The sequence below is a fragment of the Emys orbicularis genome, chromosome 4 (genome assembly GCF_028017835.1).
Source record: "Emys orbicularis isolate rEmyOrb1 chromosome 4, rEmyOrb1.hap1, whole genome shotgun sequence".
NCBI lineage: Eukaryota > Metazoa > Chordata > Testudines > Emydidae > Emys > Emys orbicularis.
The window spans coordinates 120,395,000-120,415,281 of NC_088686.1; the positions used below are offsets into that span (position 1 = coordinate 120,395,000).

The 20,282-nt window shown below is 58.9% G+C and overlaps 1 pseudogene; it reads left to right on the forward strand.

The window, feature by feature from the left end:
- The window catches only part of LOC135877808 (voltage-dependent L-type calcium channel subunit alpha-1S-like), an 87,768-nt pseudogene extending 86,198 nt beyond the window's left edge, over positions 1–1,570 (forward strand).
- Positions 1,571–20,282: the final 18,712 nt, after the last annotated feature.

The following is a 20,282-nucleotide window of genomic DNA, read 5'->3' on the forward strand; positions in this document are numbered from 1 at the left end:
CTAACCGGGGTGCCCGGCTGTTCCCGGAGCCCGGCGTGGAGCAGGGCAGGCGCAGGTAGCGCTGTCCAAGTGCCGAGTCATTGCCCCGGAAGAGGCTGCGCTCTTCCTCCAAAGGGGTGCCACCGGGCGGCTAGCGGACGCCACGGCGGGCGAGAGGAATCTGAGCTGCTCTGCAAGCCTGGGGGGTGGCCCCTGGGCGATTCCACGGACCAACCCCCACCTCGCCCACCTGTCGAGGCTGTTGCAGCACGTTCAGTATTGCTCACCCCCCAGGATGTGACTCTTGGCTCCTTCTCTGCCCAGCTGCCCAGAGAGGAGGCTGCTGCCCAGGAGCAGGGAGCGGACCTGACCTCCGAGTGCCAGCTGGATGGCGGCAGTGACATGAACGGGGAGGGAGACGCTGCTGCCTCCACCCCAGCCACCACCTTACTCATCCAGGAGGTAGCAGTGGGGCAGCACCCAGCAGGGGGACTGGCTGGGGTGGGACTGGAGAGACTGTTCCTGGGGGAGCGGTGAAAGGAGGAGAGAGGCCACAGCTCCTGGAGTGGGATGGGGTGAGGCCAGGGGGCGGGGGCAGAGGCAGGATGGGACGGGGGGAGTTGCCAGCCCTGAGCCTACGGATGGGATGGGAGCAGAGTTCATCCCCAGTTAGAGGGGTCGAAGGTCATCTATGGGGTGGTAAAGTAGGGGCAATGGGGGGACTTGGAGGGATCGGAATGGGGTGAAAGCAGAGATCAGTAATGGTGCTGGCACAGCGGTAAGGCAGGCAGAAAGCCAGCTGTGGGATAGACACAGGAAGGGGGCTGTGGGTTGGGAGTGAGGAGCACCAGCGGAGCTGTGTGTGTGAGGAGCCCAAGGCTGGGATAGCAGGGGCTGTGGGTCGGGATTGAGGGGCACCGGTGGAGCTGGAGGGAGCCCAGGGCTGGGATAGCAGGGGCTGTGGGTCGGGATTGCGGGGCACTGGTGGAGCCGGGGGGAGGGGGGAGTCCAGGGTCCCAGGGCTGGGATAGCAGGGGCTGCGGGTCGGGATTGAGGGGCACTGGTGGAGCTGGGGGGAGCCCAGGGCTGGGATAGCAGGGGTTGCAGGTCGGGATTGCGAGGCACCGGTGGAGCTGGGGGGAGCCCAGGGCTGGGATAGCAGGGGCTGTGGGTCGGGATTGAGGCGCACCGGCGGAGCTGCATATGGGGAATTTGCCGAGCATCTGCTCACACTTTGCTCTAGGCCCGGTTCGCTCCCGAGTGTGAACATTCCCAGCTCCACGGGTTTGTGCTAAGCTGGGAAGCGCAGGCATCAGCTGCACAGAGCCCAGAGGTCGTTTCTCCACAGCCCGAGCAGCCAGGCTATGCTGATCCCTTTCTTCTGCTGCAGGCTCTGCTCTCCAGGGGCCTGGGCGCTCTGGCCCGCGACCCATCCTTTGTGACGGCCATGAGAGTCGAGGTGGCTGCCACCTGCCAGCTGGAGATGGTGCTGATGGAAGAGGCCGTGGCCGAGCTGCTGAGGGGAAGGGAAAGCCCGGAGGGAGCAGAGGCCGGTTCCACCCAGACACGCCTTGGCCACGTCCCTGCATAGCTCCCCTGGGCCCGGCACGCCTGGCTCCCAGAGGCCATCTCCAGCCCCTGCCTGTGAGACGCTGCCGAGGATCCCCCTCGCCAACGGTGCCAGCCGGGAGGTGCTGCCCGTTTGTGGGCTTTGAGAGGGTTACCGTGGAAACACAGCGCCATCTCCTCCCACGCACAGCCTTGACTGGTTGCTCTCTGCCCCGGGCCAGGCAGATGGGAGCCAGAGGAGGACTCGCCGGGCTGTTTGGGGAGGAGCGGTGAGGGCCTGAACTCCGGGGGCATTTCCTACAGGGGTGTCTGGTGCTGTGTGGGCAAGGTGCGCCCCCTGCCCTCTCAAGAGCTGTAACGTGTGCGCCGGACGGGTCATTAAATCCCTGGCACTGCGATCGCGCTGCTCCGCTCTGTCCTTCAGTGCTCTGGTCTTCGATCAGAGGGGGGCCAGCGGAGACCCTTGGGGGCCTGCTTTCCAGCAGTGCTGAGCACCCGCAGCTCCAGCCAACGCCAGCGGGACCCGTGGGTGCCCGTCCCTCTGAACATCAGCCCCCCAGGTGTCTCCAGTCAGGCCTGCCGAATGAGCGGCCACTTTCCAACTGTGGGGCTGAGCATACATAGCCAGAGCCGGCCCTTGCCATCTAGACAAGGCACCTGCTACAGATGGGGGACGAGGCCCAGCGAGGGGAAGGGGGAGATTCTCACTGTTTATCTCGCTCCCTGTGACGTGCCGGGAGGCCTCGCCTCTCATTGTCACGTGAGCCTTTGCAAACCAACGCCGGGGTGACTGGCCGAAGGTCACAGGGGGAGTCTGTGGCCAACGTGGGAACTGACCCCACATCTGAGTCCCGGCCAGAGCCTTAACCACGAGCCCACCCTTCCTCTGACACGGCCTCCCTTCCTCTGTCCCAGGAGCCACGGCCTGAGCCTGCCCTTGGCTTGGACCCTGAGCTGGGAGGGGCAGCTTGCCCTGTGGTGATTTATTATTGCTATTACCCTAGTGCCTAGGAGCCCCCGGCGTGATGCTCGGGGCTGTGCCAGCACAGGACAGAAAGAAGGTCCGTGCCCTAAGGGGCCAGCTCACCACGTAAGCCCTGGGTCAATCTCCCGTGTCGCATTGTCTTCGCCCAGGACAGGTGGCATTTCCGGCCGCTGAGTAAAATCACACGTGTGTTCTAATCAGCCCAATAAAGAGGAGATTTGGTGCCTTTTGTGGTAAATTTCCCTGGCTGGGTTCAAAAGTGGGGCTGCCTCGCTCTGTTTCAAAGCAGGAATAAGTGCTCTAGGTGAAATCTAGCTCAGATACAGCGCCTCTTCTTAGTGTGTGGGGGTGGAAATTAACAATCAGAACAACTGCTGCATCTGGATGGCTCCTTCCAAAAACCACAAGGCAGGGGCTTGAGGCAGGAACAATGGGTTGAAATTCTCCAGCCTGGGTTAAACAGAAGGTCAGACGAGGGGAGCGCAGGGGTCCCTGCTGGGGTAAATCAGCATCGCGCCATTGCTGTCAATGGAGCTGGGCCAGCTGAGGATGTGGCTTCTCTGTGATTAGCTCAGGGGTCGGCAACCTTTCAGAAGTGCTGGGCCGAGTCATTTATTCACTTTAATTTAAGGTTTCGTGTGCCGGTAATACATGTTAACGTTTTTTAGAAGGTCTCTCTCTATAAGTCTATATTATATAACTAAACTATTGTTGTATGTAAAGTAAACAAGGTTTTCGAAATGTTTAAGAAGCTTCCTTTAAAATTAAATTAAAATGCTGATCTTACGCCGCCAGCCTGCTCAGCCCGCTGCCAGCCTGGGGTTCTGTTCACCTAGGCCTGCAGCGGGCTGAGCGGGGCGACTCGAGGTCAGGGCAGAAGGCTGGGTGTATGTGGAGGTGCAGGGCAGAAGGCTGGTGTGTGTGTGGAGGTGCAGGGCAGAGGGGTGGGGGGGTGCAGGGCAGAGGTGTGTGGAGGTACAGGGCAGAGGGCTGGGTGTGAGTGGGGAGGATCAGGGCAGAAGGCTGGGTGTGAGTGGGGAGGATCAGGGCAGAGGGGTGGGGGGAGGTGCAGGGCAGAGGGGTGGTGTGTGTGTGGAGGTGCAGGGCAGAGGGGTGGGGAGGTGCAGGGCAGAGGGCTGGGGTGTGTGGGGAGGTGCAGGGCAGAGGGCTGGGGGGAGGTGCAGGGCAGAGGGCTGGGGTGTGTGTGGAGGTCAGGGCAGAGGGCTGGAGGGTGTGTGTGGGGGGGGTTCAGGGCAGAGGGCTGGGGGGGAGGTGCAGGGCAGAGGGCTGGAGGGTGTGTGGGGGGAGGTGCAGGGCAGAGGGCTGGGGGGGAGGTGCAGGGCAGAGGGCTGGAGGGTGTGTGGGGGGGGGTTCAGGGCAGAGGGCTGGGGGGGAGGTGCAGGGCAGAGGGCTGGAGGGTGTGTGGGGGGAGGTGCAGGGCAGAGAGCTGGAGGGTGTGTGGGGGGGTTCAGGGCAGTGGGCTGGGGTGCTCGGCTCGTGGGAGTGCTCCCAGGCCCCCGCCCTGAGCAGCTCATGGCAGGGGGCTGGGAGGGATATGCCCTGTTCCACCCCCTTCCCCAAGGCCAATCCCTACCTCTCTCTGCCTCCTCTACGGAGCAGGCTCGGCTCCGCTCCCCCTCGTAAGGGCCGTCCCTGGCGGGGGGCGGGGGGAGGAGGAGGAGCCGGAATGCACCACGTTGTGGGGAGAAACGGGGGAGGGGGGGAGCTTGGCTGCCGCAGGACCAAGCTTCTGCCTCCTGCCCCCGCAGGGAAGAGCAGTGGGCGGGGGGGGGGCTGAGGGGGGCGGGGGGCCGGGTACCCCCCCCCCCCGCTCTCCCTTGCAGGGGCAGGAGGCAGAAGCTTTGTCCTGCGGCAGCCAAGCTCCCCCCCTCCCCCTTCTTCCCCCAGCGTGGCGCTTTCTGGCCGCTCCGCCCCTCCTCCTCCTCCTCCTCTCACGGGACAGGCAGCGTGCCACTCAGAATCGGCTCTTGTGCCGTGTTTGGCTCTTGTGCCGTGGGTTGCCGACCCCCGGATTAGCTGATAATCCAGCCCCGTTCCTTCTACGGCGACGAACCGGAGCCAAATTCATTCGTACCAGGAAAGGAACCCGATAGGGCTTGAAAGTCGTGGAGGGAGCAGATGTGCTGGGGTCGGGATTTGTAGCGAATGGCTGATCTGCTGAATTCGTCCTCTCCCTCGCTGTGCAAACTTGCCCAAGGAGCCCGATGCTGGGGACTGGGCTCTTGGGAGAATCTGGCCTGCCGTGGCTTCCAGGGGTCCGTGCTGTCCTGCCAGCGTGGCGTGATCTGGGACAAGGCCAGAGACACCCCACCCCAGCCAAGACAGCATTGCCCAGCCAGTGCTGCCAGGACGGCACTTCTGTCATGGTGTGCGGTGGGGGTGGCTGCACGGCACCCCCTGCTGGACAGTGCTTCTCCTCCCCTCTGGCCCCCCGGGCTGCACGCTCTGGTTTGAAGCAGTGCGAGCCCATTGCTAGCCCAGTCCCTGGCTCCTCCCCGGCTAATCTAGATTAAAATGCAGAGTAATTATGGGTCCCGTGGGACGTGCTGAATCATAGAATCATAGAATATCAGGGTTGGAAGGGACCTCAGGAGGTCATCTAGTCCAACCCCCTGCTCATGGCAGGACCAACACCAACTAAATCAACCAATCCCCAACTAAATCAGAGTTAGGCTTCTCTATAATCAAGGGACCACAGATGTCCCAACACCACTTCAGCCCCACTGCACGTGGGGCCAAAGGCTATGCAGCCTCTGCCTAAAGAGATAGGTGAGGCGGGCACAAGAGGGAAAAGAGAAAGGAGCCAGAATGAGGCTGTAGAGAATAGGAAAGAAAGGAGGACAATGGGGGTACATAGGAAGGAATCAATAGAGCCCATCTGCTCTCAGCCATGTTGTTTATTTGTTAACTTAATAAACGGGAAGTGGCTGTCGCAGGGACCATCTGCGGCCAAGCCCTGGCGAGTGACAGCAGGGGGTCCCCCTGGGGGGGGAGGGGAAAGGAGCCAGGCAGTCAGCGGCTCTCTGGGCAGGGCCGGCTCCAGGCATGTGCTTGGGGCGGCACCTGGAGGGGGGCGGCGCTCAGGCCCGAGAGCGGGGCCGCGACTGGGCTCGCCGCCCTACCCGCGGTGCTCCGGCCGGCCGGGGAGAGCGGGGCCGCGCCCGGGCTCTCCGCCCTCTGGCCGGTCGGGGAGAGCGGGGCCCGCGGCGGGCTCGCCGCCCTCCCCCCGGCTCTCCTGCCGCTAGGGAGAGTGGAGCCGCGGCGGGCTCGCCGCCCTCCCCCCGGCGCTCCGGCCGGTCGGGGAGAGCGGGGCCCCGGCCGGGCTCTCCGCCCTCTTGCGGCGCTCCTGCCGCCGGGGAGAGAGGCGCCGCGGCGGGCTCGCCGCCCTCCCCCAGGTGCTCCTGCCGCCGGGGAGAGCGGAGCCACGGCGGGCTCGCCGCCCTCCTCCCGGCGCTCCAGCCGGTCCAGGAGAGCGGGGCCCGCGGCGGGCTCGCCGCCCTCCCCCCTCCACGGCGCTCCTGCCGTCGGGGAGAGCGGAGCCGCGGCGGGCTGGCCGCCCTCCCCCAGGTGCTCCTGCCGCCGGGGAGTGCGGGCCCGCGGCTGGGCTCTCCGCCCTCCTCCCGGCGCTCCTGCCGGTCCAGGAGAGCGGGGCCCGCGGCGGGCTCGCCGCCCTCCCCCCTCCACGGCGCTCCTGCCGCCGGGGAGAGCGGAGCCGCGGCGGGCTCGCCGCCCTCCCCCAGGCACTCCTGCCGCCAGGGAGAGCGGGCCCGCGGCCGGGCTCGCTGCCCTCCCTGCGGCGCTCCGGCCGGCCGGGGAGAGTGGGGCTGCGGTGGGCTCGCTGCCCTCCCCCCTCCCCGGCGCTTCTGCCGCCGGGGAGAGCGGAGCCGCGGCGGGCTCGTCGCCCTCCCCCAGGCGTTCCTGCCGCCAGGGAGAGCGGGCCCGCGGCCGGGCTCTCCGCCCTCCTCCCGGCGCTCCGGCCGGTCGGGGAGAGCGGGGCCGTGGCCGGGCTCGGCGCCCTCCCCTGCCGCGCTCCCCGCCGGGGGGCGGGGAGGGGCGGCGGGAGGCTTTTTTGCCTGGGGCGGCAAAAAAGCCAGAGCCGGCCCTGTCTCTGGGGGTGGAGAGCCGGGGAGTTGGCAGGGAAATTAAACCTGTGCTCAGACGGAACTCAGGGCTCTTCCCCCAGAAGTCAGTGGGCATCCCTGGGGGTTTAAGGAGTGGCTGCCCCCCCCGCGAAGTGTTTAATCAGACACACGCTGTAGGAACTGAGCATTGTCTAGAGGTTGGAACAGGGGACCGTGGGCCAGGCCACCTGGAGTCTGTTCCCAGCTCTGGCACACTGTGTGCCCATGGGCAAATCACTCGCCCTGCTCCGTGCCTCAGTTTCCCTCCCTGTAATGTGGGGATAATGGTACCCATCTGCCTCACGGGGGAGTTGTGAAACTTCATTAATCATGATCCAGCCAGAGATCTTAAGGGTGTGTGGCTGAGGTGGGGGGAAACTGAGGCACAGCAAAAGGAAGTGACTTGCCCCGGGTCACACAAGGGAGTCAGTGTCAGAGCTGGGGACAGAATCCATGCCTCCTGGTCCCCAGTTCTGTGCCTGAGCCACACTGCTACTGTCAATAAGGAATGAGATCTATAATAATCCAGTGTATCATTATGCTTATCCTTCCTTTCTCCTCTCTGTAGCTCTGAAGTCCTGGGCAGTGGCGGATTAGCTACTGGGCCAATGGGTCCCATGCCCATGGGCCTTGGCAATTGGGGGGCCCTGGAAAAATGGGCACCCCCGTGACCTGCTCTGCCCACCCAGCATTCCTGCCTGGGGGTGGGGAAAGTCCCCACGCCCTGACCCCATTTCCCTGGCAGGAGCACCAGGAGTGCAGGGGGGATGGGACTAGAGGCAGAAGAGGTGCTCTGACCCAGGGCCCCACAAAACCTTAATCTGCCTCTGGTCCTGGCTGCAGGCTACTGAGAACAGCTTGCATGGGGATGAGGCTCCAGCGGCTTTTTCACTCCTTAGTTTTGGGATGAGCCATTTGGATCAAGGCCACTTGGCCGGATAATTATGACCTCCTGGAGAGAGGCCTTCAGGCCTAGGAATGATTAGCTGGGGGTGCTGGCTCCTGTCTTCATACAAGACGGCCTGGGGACACAGAACAGGGAAGCTAGAGCCCATGTTTTGACCAGTAGGGCAGAGTCCCCCACCGGCAAACACTCCTTGGGGGCTCAGCTGCTCTTTAAATCAGTGAGCGCTTGTCCCAGCTGACACTGTGAGCCTCTTTCTTAGAGAGAGGGGAGGGGAGGGAATATCTTTAGTTGGCCCAACTCCTGCGGGTAAGAGAGAGGAGCGTTCGAGCTACACAGAGCTCTTCTACAGGTCCTGGTATCTCTCACCAACAGAAGTTGGTCCAATCAAAGATATTCCCTCCCGCACCTTGTCTGTCTCATCGCCCGGGACCAACACAGCTAGGACAACACTGCAGATTCTTTCCCAGGTGTCCGGCTGCTGGGTCTTGCCCACATGTTCAGGGTCTAACTGGTCACTATATTTGGAGGTCAGGAAGGAATTTCCCCCCAGGTCAGATTGGCAGAGACCCTGGGGGGTTTTCGCCTCCTTCTGCAGCATGGGGCACTTGCAGGTTTAAACTAGTGTCAGTGGTGGATTCTCTGTAACGTGGAGTCGTTAAACCCTGATTTGAGCACGTCCGTAACTCAGCCAGAGGTGGTCAGACAGCTGAATGATGATGGTCCCTTCTGGCCTTAAAGTCCGTGAGTCTGTGTGCTGACCCGCGCCAAGGCAAGGGGACCTAGGGAGGCTGGGGCCATTGGAGCGGGGTAGAAAGAGTAACATGAAGGTGGAACAGAGCGAATGGGATTCCTGGGGACCTGAGCAAAATAGGCTTCATCAAACAATGGGGGCCCCTTAATCCGCTTGCGCTGTATGTTTAATGGGGGGTGGGGGGGGCGCTGGGTTGCCAGCAAACGCGGGAGCTCTGTGCAGCAAGAGCCGGCCAGGACTATGACGCTCCCGGCTGGCCAAACTGGGGCCCTCTCCCTGCTGTAAAGAGCCCAAACGCTGCAGCTCATCTGGGGCTGGAGCATCGCCTGGTGCCAAGGAAACAAGTGGTTAACCTCAGCCCCGCTTCCCCTCCCCTTGAGCTGGGGCTGGGCTGGGGGGAGGCTGGGATCTGTGGTCGCAGGGCTGGGGAATGGGGGGTACCTTTGGGGTGTCCTAGCTTAGCTTGCTTTAAACACGCCCTCTGTGGCAAAGGTCTTGCTTTCTGCCCTTGTGCGTTCCCTGTGGCCGGGACGTCCCAGCAGCACAAGGGATAAGGACTCGGGGTACACCTGTTGCAAGTGCTGGGATGGGCAGGTCGACCACCCTCTGCCAAGGGGAAGCACCAATACACTCAGGCCACAGCTGAATTCGGGAAACAACAAAGGCAAAACCCAGCTCCGGGAGCCTGGCTGAAAGGTTGAAGCTCAGGGCTGCGGGTGGGGTGCCCGAGCAGAGAACCCCAGACAGCACCCACTGCCTGCAGAGAGTCGGTGGACGCTGCGTGGAGGTGTGACACAACGAGGGATCGGAAACAGTCGCAGAGCAGCCTCCGCCCAGCGTCCTCCTCCTGCTGTGACGGCCGGTTGTCCTGCCCAGCGCCCGCAGGAGGTTGACCAGGAGGTCCCGCGATTTCCTGGGGCTCCGAATGGGCATGCGAGACTGAGCTAGTGAGGGGCAAAGTGCAGTGAGAGGCCCTGGAGGAGCCGGCCGAGAGGCTGCAGCCTGGTGCACTCTACGGTGGTCTCAAGTTGCAGTGGGGGAGGTCTAGGCTGGATATTAGGAAACACTATTTCACTAGGGGGGTGGTGAAGCACTGGAATGGGTTACCTACAGGGCCGGCTCCAGGTTTTCTGCCGCCCCAAGCGGCAAAAAAAAAGCCGTGGCAGCGCGATCGCGCCGCTCCACTCTTCGGCGGCAATTTGGCGGCAGGTCCTTCGCTCCGAGAGGGACTGAGGGACCTGCCGCCGAATTGCCGCCGAAGACCCGGACATGCTGCCCCAATAGCGGACGGAGTGCCGCCCCTTGGTATTGGCCGCCCCAAGCACCTGCTTCTTTAGCTGGTGCCTGGAGCCGGCCCTGGTTACCTAGGGAGGTGGTGGAATCTCCATCCTTAGAGGTTTTTAAGGTCTGGCTTGACAAAGCCCTGGCTGGGATGATTTAGTTGGTGTTGGTCCTGCTTTGAGCAGGGGGTTGGACTAGATGATCTCCTGAGGTCTCTTCCAACCCTAATCTTCTATGATTCTCTGAGTCTATGATACACAGGTGGTGCCAGGGTCTCCCTCGTGCCGCAGAAGCGGGAGTTGGGGTCTATTGGACTGAGCCAGGACGCCTGGGTTCCACTTCTGCCTCATTGCGTGACCTCAGGCCAGCCACTCTCGGCTGACTGCCAGAGCCTTCGTTCTGGGGAGCCCCAGTTGGAGACACTTGAGGCCTGATAGGAAGTGCCAAATGCCCTCTGCTCAAGCTGCAATCAATGGGCATTGCAGGGGCTCAGCACCCCTGGAACGTCCCGCCTGAGGTGCCACAGGCTGGGCTCCCAAACCGAGGGTGGACTCGTCGAGGCGGGCTGTTAGCTCGTCCAGGCAGGACCTGTGCGACCAGCCCGGCAGGGCCCGCTCTCGGCTGGGGTCTCCAGGGGTATGTCAGCACCGCAATGAAAACCACGCACCACAAATCTCAGAGCCCGTGTCAACTGGCTCAGGCTGGGGCTAATAGCAGGGCAGACGTTACCGCTTGGGCGGGAGCCCGGGATCTGAGACCCGGCGAGAGGGGAGGGCTCCAGCCCAAGTGGGAACGTCCACACTGCTGTTGTTAACCCCAGAGCATGACCCCACAAGCCTGAGCCCATTGTCCCAGGCTCTGAGACTTACTGTCATGGGGGGAGGGGGGTTCAGTGTGGATGTACCCCTAGGTGAAATACAAATACTAATGACCTCAATTGCTTTGTGCCTCGGTTTCCCCACCTGACCTACCCATGGGGAGTGAGGTAAACTAGCCCATGTTTGTGGATGGGGCATCTGGGATGTAATTCAGACGTATCCTCATTAAAGGGGGCCGGTTGTCCAACTCCAAGTCTTACCCCTCCCTTTTGCTCAGGAGTTAACTCAGAAATTGGGGAGAGGCAGGTCCCACGGGGCAGGAAACCAGTTCCAAGAGCTTCAGGCCAGAAGGGACCGCAGTGACCAGCCTGCCTGGCCTCCTGCATCGCCCCGGATGGAGACTGTCCCCCAGTGATTCCTGCATCCAGCCCATGACTCCTGGCAGAGTTGGCGCCTGCTTCTGAGCCCGTCCCAGCTGATCCCCGTGCAAGATTCCAAGTGATGGTGAACGCACCCCGCCCTGGTGCGTTGTTCCACTGGCTAAGGGCCTTTTATCGGTGAAAAAGGGCCTCTTATGTTTAGCCTGAACGTCTCCAGCTTCAGCTTCCAGCCACCGAGTCTCCCCTTGGCTCGCCCCGTAGCACGAGCTTTGCAGGACACCCGTGACCTGCTGATCTCATTCCAGCTGACTCCCAGGAACAGCTCTCTCTGTGCAGCCAGACCCCCTCCTCCCCCCGCCGGACAGGCTGTTCCCATTTCCTGCCCCACAATGGGGCTTTGTCAGGGCCTCCCAGCGCCTCACTGGGCTCATGTGACCAAGAGGATCAGCCTCCACCCAGGGACATCAAAGCGCTGGCTCTGCGCCTAGGTGTCCCGTGCCCTGGGGACTGGCTGTGGTTCAGTGGGGGAGGTGGGCGATGGGTGGCTCAGGGGGTCGCTGGCCTCCAGCCCGGTCTAGTGCGTTCCCCACTGAGCTGGTCAGCAGGGAGGAAAAAGCTTCCCACTCTCTACGTGCCTGGGATCAGCTCTTGGTTCAGGCCCAGCTCAAGTCTAAGCCGACACTCACCTATCAGTGCCAACCGCCCAAGCACTGCTGTGTCCCTCGGGGCAGGGGAGAGACCGGCCTGGCCTGTCATGGATACACAGGAGACCCTCCACTGAGGCTGCTGGACACAGCCAGACCCAGTGGTTCTCTCTGGTGTCTCCCTGCGTCCTGGCCTGGATGCCGCAGCGACGGCAGGCTGCTGCTGGCTAAACGACTCCAGCCCTGTCAGGGAGGCAAAGGGGGAGAGCTCTGAGGGGGTCTCAGGAGATTGGGTCATTGTGAGGGGCCTGGGTTGGAAATGGGCCCAGAAATCAAACCCACCCCAAGCCCAGCAGGAGGCGACGGCTGGGGCCGTGTGAAACGCGCTACACAAGCGCAGGTTGGACTCCCCTCCCAGAAATGTGATGGAGAAACTGACTCCCAGCTAACGTTTTCCAGGCAAGGGATCCTGCAAATGAGGCCAAACCATGTCTGCACTGCAGGGGCATTAAAAGCTCTGCTGCATGGGCCCTTGTGCTTTGTAGCATGGCCCGAGCCGGCGTGGCAGGAGCTCTCTTGTGTTAACAGAGACACCGCAGACGCTCTGCCCTTGGTTGGCGAGCCTCGATCATCGGGACATCCGCAGCAGCCCGCCAGTGAGGACACCGGCCCGTCGCCGCTGGACAGCGAGGACCACACCTAATACAGGTGAGAACCTGCTCGGCTTTCCCCTTCCCCGTGTGTTCCTTTCTACCCCCCACCGTCTTCCTCCTGTCCTCTCTCTCTCTCTCGGCTTTTCACCTGATGTGGGACCATCAGCACGGCCCAACACCAGCATGACAGGAGGAGACAGTCCCCCCCGGCTCTGCCCTGCCAGCGAAGGAGAGGGACCAGACCAGCCAGATGACACCCCAACCTGGGGAAGTGAGCTGGGGGGAGGCCGACCTGCCAGCCCAGGTATCAGCCAGTGACTTGTATCCTGAGAAGGTGGTGGAAAGCCGTACTGCCCCACCTTTACTACTCTGTCTCTTCTCCTTCTGCATCGGTCTCTTGGGTCAAAAGCCAGGAAAGTGATCCCCATTCACAGCAATCCAGCTACAGAACGAACCCTTTCCTGTCTGCTAAGAGGGACAGAATAAGCGACTCTAGCCAATGCCCTGTGATACATTGGATCGTTTCTCCTGCAGAACCACTCCGCGTCAATCGCAGAAGGGTTTGGGTTTGAACCTGTTTCTCTTGTGTCCCCTGATCAATAATTCCCAGTCTTTGGCGTGAACTTTCGAGCTCATTTGCCATGGGACTAAGCAGGCCGAGGTCTCTGGACCCCAGACCTGGGGTGGTGACAGGCTCATGTTCACACCTCTGACTGTCTGGGGCCATTCATCCTTTGAAATTAACAGCTCCCTGGAAACCCCCACAAACCCGCTCCTTGTCCTGCAAATCCCTCCTTTGCTGTGATGCTGATAACACACTTGACAATGATTCCGGCTCTGAGCTCAGCCAGGGTGACCAGATGTCCCGATTTTACAGTGAGTCCTGATAGTTGGGGCTTTGTCTTATAGAGGCGCCTATTAACCCCCCCCCCCCCATCCCCATTTTTCACACTTGCTCTTTGGTCCCTAGGTGCAGCACACCAGCTGCCATGGCGCTGATCAGGATTGTCTCATTGCTTCCTGGCTCTCTCTGTACCCGCCTGTTGGCGCTTGGGCCCACAGACCAGCTCTTTGGTGTGTGTTTGTACAGCCCCCCGCACAATGGAGGCACTCCGGTAACACAGACGAGAATAATGCACCTCTCTCAAGTGTAAGAGAGTTGGCTCTGTGTCATCAGGCAACATTTCCCCTCCTATAGGGGCAGCATGCTGTTTCACCTGCCTGTCATGTTGCACCCCAGAGCTGGCTGCATTTCAGAGGTGGGAGAAATTATTCAGGAATTTGAGGGGGTGAGTCTGGGCTGTAATTAACCCTGGTATGACGAGAGATACCCCGGAATATGCCCATCTGCAAAGCTAACGCTGAGGAGAGGAAGGGGGAGCTGCTTAACCAGAGCAAATACATGGGGTGATGGGAGGCAGGGATGTCTAGTGGTCACAGCATTGGACGGGGACACAGGAGAGTCACAGGGGACTCTGCCACTGGCCTGCTGGGTGACCTTGGGCATGTCACTTCCCTGCTCTGTGCCTCAGTTTCCTCTCCCACCCTTTGTCTGTTTAGCCTGTGAGCTCTTTGGGGCAGGGACTGTCTCGCGCTGTGTGGCTGTGCAGTGCTTGGCACAGGGAGGCCCCACTCTTGGTTGGGTCCTCCAACTGCTGTAATATTGAACAATGAGGCATGCTTGCTTTGCCTGGTGTCTGGGCTTCACCCAGCACCTCTCATTACAAAGGGCTGTCTGGGAGCGTATGTCACCGCACAGACCTGGGGTTCGGTGACTTGAAACACCAGGTGCTTGGTTCTCAGAGGGGCTGAGCACCCAGAATTCCCACTGACGTCTGGGCGATGCAGGCGTGCAGCCCTCGAGTCTGAGTCTGGCCCTAGGTCTGCTCCCCACCTTTACCTCGCAAGGCAGCACGTGTGCTGAGGACCCAGGAGCTCTGGCTGCTACCGCAGGCGCCCTTCCTACGTTAGCACAGCAGTGCGGAGGGGCTGCCACTGAGGGCGTCCGACTCTGGACAGGACTGGAATCAGTTGAGATATGTAAGAATAGGAAGGGGCTCCGGGGCCGGTTTTCAAGTCCTCGGCACAGCTGGGGCTGGCTCGTCTGCATCCGGGTTACCCAGCCAGCAGTGGCAATTTTTCAGTCGAGACTGGCTGGTTTCCCGAAAGATCTGCTCTACTGAGGCAGGAATTAATTCAGCTCGGTCCCCTGGCCCATGCTATGCAGGAGCTCAGGCTAGCGATCACAATGGGCCTTCCCGCCGTACGATCTAAGCCTCTGTGCAAGCTACGTCTGTGTGTGTAAAGGGTTAATAGAGGACGGGGCTGGACAAGGAGCAGCACTGTAGCTGGGCTGACAAAATCCCCTGGTTCTTGTGCCCTGCAAATGGCTTCCCTTGCCAGGCTAGGGGAATGGCCAGCAACGGCCCTGGGCACTTAAGACAGAGCACAAGGAAGGCTGATGTTCGAAGCCAGCTCACCTTGAAGCCAATGGGAGTTGAGAGCGTGCAAGCAGCCCAGGATCGGGCCCTCTCCAGCTGGCTCATGACAGGGGGTGCCGGGTGCCACAGTCTCTGAGTCCTGCTTTAATAAACGCTCTGGGACAGCAGGTTCCAATTCCAGTGGGGCTGCTTCAGTTCTCCCCCTCCCCCCCAGCACCCCGCCCCGTGCGTTGCCGAGTTCCTTGCCGCGCCTTAGTGACGAGACCGATTCAGCAGTGATGGCATGCAGCTCCCAGGGGACTTCCCTAAGCCAGGGGCTTGCCCCACTGTCCTAACCAAAAATCCCCCTCCTCTGCTGTCCTCTGGGCTGCCCTCAGGGGTGCTGGCTCTACACACAGCAGCTCTTTGGGTGCTCTATAAAAGCAGGCTCACACAACGCTTTCCAACTACCCTGTGTACAGCCGGCACCTGTGAAATGCAGCCACCTCTGGGGTGTGTGTGAGCACCACGCACACGCCACAGGGGGCTACTCCCCTGCAGACACCCCTTATCCTCATTCACTCGGCTTCTCTCTCTCGTGCACTGGAGCGAGAGAACGGGTCAGGAGCAGGGCAGTGGCTCTGCGGTGGAGTCGGGCAGGGTGCTTTGATCTCTCCAGCTGTCGCTCTTTTTCCTGTTTTCGCCTCCAGATTCTCCGTAACATCTGATTTATTGGTTTATTTTTTGTTCTGAGCCTGGCGGTCTCTCATGGTCACGTTTCACCAGCTGGCCGGGACCATCGTGCTGCCGTGTGAACGGGATCGCCCAGGCGGCGACGGAGTTGTGCATGTGGAAGGAGCTTTGAAACCACACAGGCATGGCTGGGGCCGGACAGGAGGTGGGGAGCAGCTCCCATTCATGAGAAGCCTGTAGACATGCCTGCCACTGGGACAGTGCATGAGCCACTGTTAGGAACGTAGACGGTGCCAGATTGGGCCAGGCCCAGAGTCTACAGAGCCTACACAGCCCTCTCCCTACGAGTTAGAATGGCTTAAACCATGAAGCAGGAGGCTTTACATCCTGTGAGAAACAAGCTGTGGGCTCTGGATCCCCCCCAACAAAGTCCCCTCTGGGATTGTCTCCTGTCTGACAGCACACGTCGTCCTTGGGCTGCCCGTGGAACTGGGGGAGGAGATCGTGGCCTGGATTCCTTTGCTTGCCCTGGGATGGGGTCTGCAGAGCCACCCCCTGGGAGAACGGTCGGCAGCAGGTGGCTTTCTGTGCCCAGCTGGGGCTGAGAGGCTACAGCGAAGGGTGCCCCACAAACAGCAATAGACGGACAGACAAGTGCTTGTCCCCTGGCCGGGTTAAGGCAGAGAGGCCCAGGACGAGGTGCTGCCTCTCCCCACCCCTGTCCATGTGGCGATGCCAGTATCTCAGCTTTCATTGTCGTTTCTAGTCTTCCTGCTAGCCGTGCTGCTGAGGGTAACCGTGATATCTGCCTGAGTCTGCAGCCAGCCTGCAGTGGAGGGGGAGCAGCAACCGCTCGCGCCAAGGAGGAAGCCAGGTGGCCGGAGACCCAGCCTCAGAAAAGCCTAGGCCCCCACTCTGCTTTGGGAGGGGGTGGTTGCTGTGGGGGATGTTTCCCCGTATGGCTTTGATCCAGACCTGCCTGTGCCCAGCTGAAATGGTCTCTGGGTAAGAGTCCATTGTGGATAATTGCATTCTTCCTACCTAGAGTCCCCTGCTAGTTCAACTAGCCAGGGTGTTCTTCGCTGCCTTTTAGCTTCTGTGTTGGTGTTACTGTCCATTGTTAAACAGCTGCTGAGTTCCACCCATAGCGGGCTGCATTTCAGGAGTGCAGGGAATTAGTCTTGCACGTGTAAGTGTGTAATGTTCAGGACAAAAAGCGTCCTATAAACGTGAACTACCATCAGTGGTGTGGCAACCGCTAAAGGCTATTTTTACAGGAGACTATTCTTCACTGGATACCACGTCAGTAAGAGCCAATGTTCATCTATTAGACTATTGGCTAGAAGAGTCTGAAGCGATTTAAACTCCTGTACTTAGATTGGAAACTCTCGGCGTCTGCGCGATGGGGCCTGGTCCATCTGTGGCGCTCCTGGGTGTCACTACAATACAGATAATAAATGATAAGAACATGGTCTTCACTCCCTTCCACTGTCATTTCTTCTTTTAATTTTTCTGTGGCAGCTTCAGTATTAAAAGGGCAGAGCTTTGGATTTCACACCTGGTTAACCCCCTGGAGCTAGCCAAAGGCATTCTGATTAATGGGTTTTATCCCCCCCCCGCAATCTATTTCACCTGAGCAGCCGTTGTTCCCCTTCACAGTCGCTAGATGCAGTCAGTCTCCTGGGAGATGTCCCAATTACTTGGCATGCACGCTGCAGTCATTACATGCACTGGCCGCATAAGCAGCTGGGAAACCCTGACCAGCCACTGTTGCTTCCTGTGCAGGTTTGGAGAGATGTGCAGCAGATCAACCTGCCCAAGCAAATGAGTGTGTGATAACAGAGCAGGGGAATTCAGTAAGAGGGTTTTGTGAGGGGAGCTTATTGGAATTTTAATTCTTAGTTCCTTCCCTCACCCAGATCTCTTAAATATCTTTATTTTTCTGACCATAATGTTTAAAAACTGCATTCGAGTTTTTAATCTGTTATAACAAAATGCTGGTCCCTTAAGACTTTAGGGTTCTGTCTGTCTAGGTACTAGCAGGTAACGCCCGCTGAGCACCTTTGCTGCAGTATCTGAGCTCCGGATGGTTGTCATTATGCTGTACTAGGTGTGGTCACTTAGCATTGACAAGGACAGCAAGAATAAATCCTGATCCTCTTGCTCCAAAAGCACAGGCCCCACCACTTGAGCAAAAGTTAGCTAGTGGGTTTGCAGGACCTACGGTTTACAACTCAGCAGTTCTGGTTTATTCCAGGAGAGGGCAGTGATAACACATGGATATTAGCCTATCCCTTCTAATATTTGTTAAATCAGCGTCAATGCAGTATTCCTCTGTTTTTTCCCCCAAAAAAACTTTTAAAACTGAGCATAGAAAATACTGTTTTCAAACAATAAATAGTACACTGTATCCCTTTGATTTATATTTAAACACAAAGGTAGTTTTTCTTGCATACAAATGCAGTGAAAAGCAGTGTACACAACTGGACTGTACCTTTCAAAACAGCTAACTTCTGGAATTCCAGGCTTATGAAACAGATTCTTATCTGTATTCTTATTCCCCCCCCCCCCCCCATGAAGGTGCATTTTTGCACAGATGGAAGGGGAGCGCACACAGACAATTGTACCCACGTGGGGAATTAGATATTCTGTCTATGGGCAGCACCTACAGAGGTGCTTGTTGGAGCCTAGATAAAGGAGTGGGGGGGATGGGGGGTACCAGGATAGGTGTTAAGTCTTCTTTGTCCGTTAAGGGACGGGAGAATAGGGGGTGTGACGGGTTCAGTCACAGAGACCACCTTGAGGCTGTCACCTGACGTGCTGGAATTACCTCTGAGCCCGTTTTCCCTGCCAGCTTGGGACTCCAGAACCCTGCCTTGTTGAGCCAGACATGCTAGTCTGCTGCAACACAGACCCAGGTCTGGTCCATGTCCCCAAAGCTGCTCAGCAAGTGCTCCTGTCTCCAGCACCCAGACACTTAGCTCCCACTGGGATCCAAATCCCAAATAAATCCATTTTACTCTGTATAAAGCTTATACAGGGTAAACTCATAAATTCTCCACCCTCTATAACACGGATAGAGAGATATGCACAGCTGTTTGCTCCCCCAAGTATTAATCACTTAGTCTGGGTTAATTAATAAACTAAAGGGATTTTATTAAGTATAAAAATCAGGATTTAAGTGGTTTCAAGTAATAACAGCCAGAACAAAGTAAGTTACCAAGCAAAAGAAAAGAAAACACGCATGTCTAAGCCTGATACATTTAAGAAACTGAATACAGGTAAATCTCACCCTCAGAGATGTTCCAATAAGCATCTTTCACAGACTAGACTCCTTCCTAGTCTGGGCCCAATCCTTTCCCTTGGTATAGTTCTTGTTAGTTCCAGCTTTGGTAGTAACTAGGGCTTTTCTCATGACTGCAGCCCCCTTTATTCTGTTCCACCCCCTTTTATAGCTTTGGCACAAGGCAGGAATCCTTTGTCTCTCTCTGGGTTCCCACCTTTCCTTCTAAATGGAAAAGCACCAGGTTTAAGATGGATTCCAGTATCATGTGATATGTTCACATGTCCTGTGAGACTTCATTACCCACTGGCTGGCACACAGGGAGGCTTACAAGTAAACAGAGCCATTTACAACCAATTGTCCTAGTTAATGGAAGCCATCAAGATTCCAAGCCACCATTAATAGCCCACATTTTGCATAGTTACAATAGGACTTCAGAATAATACTTCATATTTCTAGCTTCAGATACAAGAATGACAGGATGAACACATTCAGTAGATTATAAGCTTTGTAATGATACCTTACAAGAGACCTTTTGCATAAAGCATATTCCAGTTACATTAGATTTACACTCATAAGCATATTTCCATAAATATATGGAGGGCAACGTCACCGGGGGTGCTCTGGCCCACCCCATATGGCCAATCCCCCTGGCCAGCACCACAGCCTTGTCCTCCCCCAGAGTCCTGGCTGGCAGTGATGGTGTGAGAGAGCTTGGCAGAGGCAGCAGGTGCTATGCATGGGGGGGAGGGGCAGGGGCTCTTTCTGGCCATAGAGCTGGCAGGGGTTGAGGAACCACAGTGTGAGGAAGAGGAAGGAGAAGAAATCCCAGGCACCTGGAGGCTGAAGCTCCGGTGATATTGATCCCTATAAAAGGTCTTTCATCCACAGAGTTCAAAAGCAGGTCTGGATCATTATCACCAACTAACTAGCAGGGAAACAAAGGAGGCCAGGGACTCCCCCAGGTCACACAACACCAGAGCTAGGAACAGAACCTCAGCTCCCTGCTCCTGAGCTTCAACCACTAGACCTCATGGCTGCACAACTTCCCTGCAGCTAGGCAGCAGACAGGCATGACAATAACCCCACACAAGCCAGAAGCAGCAGAGAGGAGACCAGGGGAAGCTGCAGAAAGGGACAGAGACAAACCCTCCCAAGGCTCAGTCCAGGGGCACTCTCCAAGCTGCTCCCCAAGACACCCGTCCTAGTTAGGAATGGAGGAAGAGTGTGAGGCTGAAGGAGCTCCTTGTAGTCCCTTCTTCCCTGCATGCGGGCTGAGCTCCGGCGCCCTACCTCTCCCCGGGAAACGCTTTTAGCTCCTGCATCCTTTCCCCTCCACCCAGCTCCCAGTCAAGTCAGGAGAGGCTCCACCGCAAGAAGTTAATTGAAAGCACCAGGAAGGAGCATGTCTCCAAAGTCCTAGTGCAGCAGGTTCGTTGACGCCGATGTGAGCCTCTAAGAGCCTACGGCTGGTGCAACTGGCACGGCCCAGCCCCTGCACAGCTCTGGAGCAGGGCATTGGAATGCTCTTCCCTGCCATGCCGCCAGTCCAGAGAGCTGAGATCCAGACCCCATCCAGCCCAGGACATCTTCCCTGGGCCCGGCCACTGGAGCACAATCCCTCACCCCATCTACATCTGGGAGCTCAACAGGTCGTGGCGGCACCGCCAGGGCCCGGACGGGGCTAGCTCGGGCCCCCAGGTGAGGGCAGCTCTTGTGGGGAGGGAGACGGGTGCTGCGTAGGCAGAGGGAGCAGCCGTTCTGTGCTGGGCTGGGG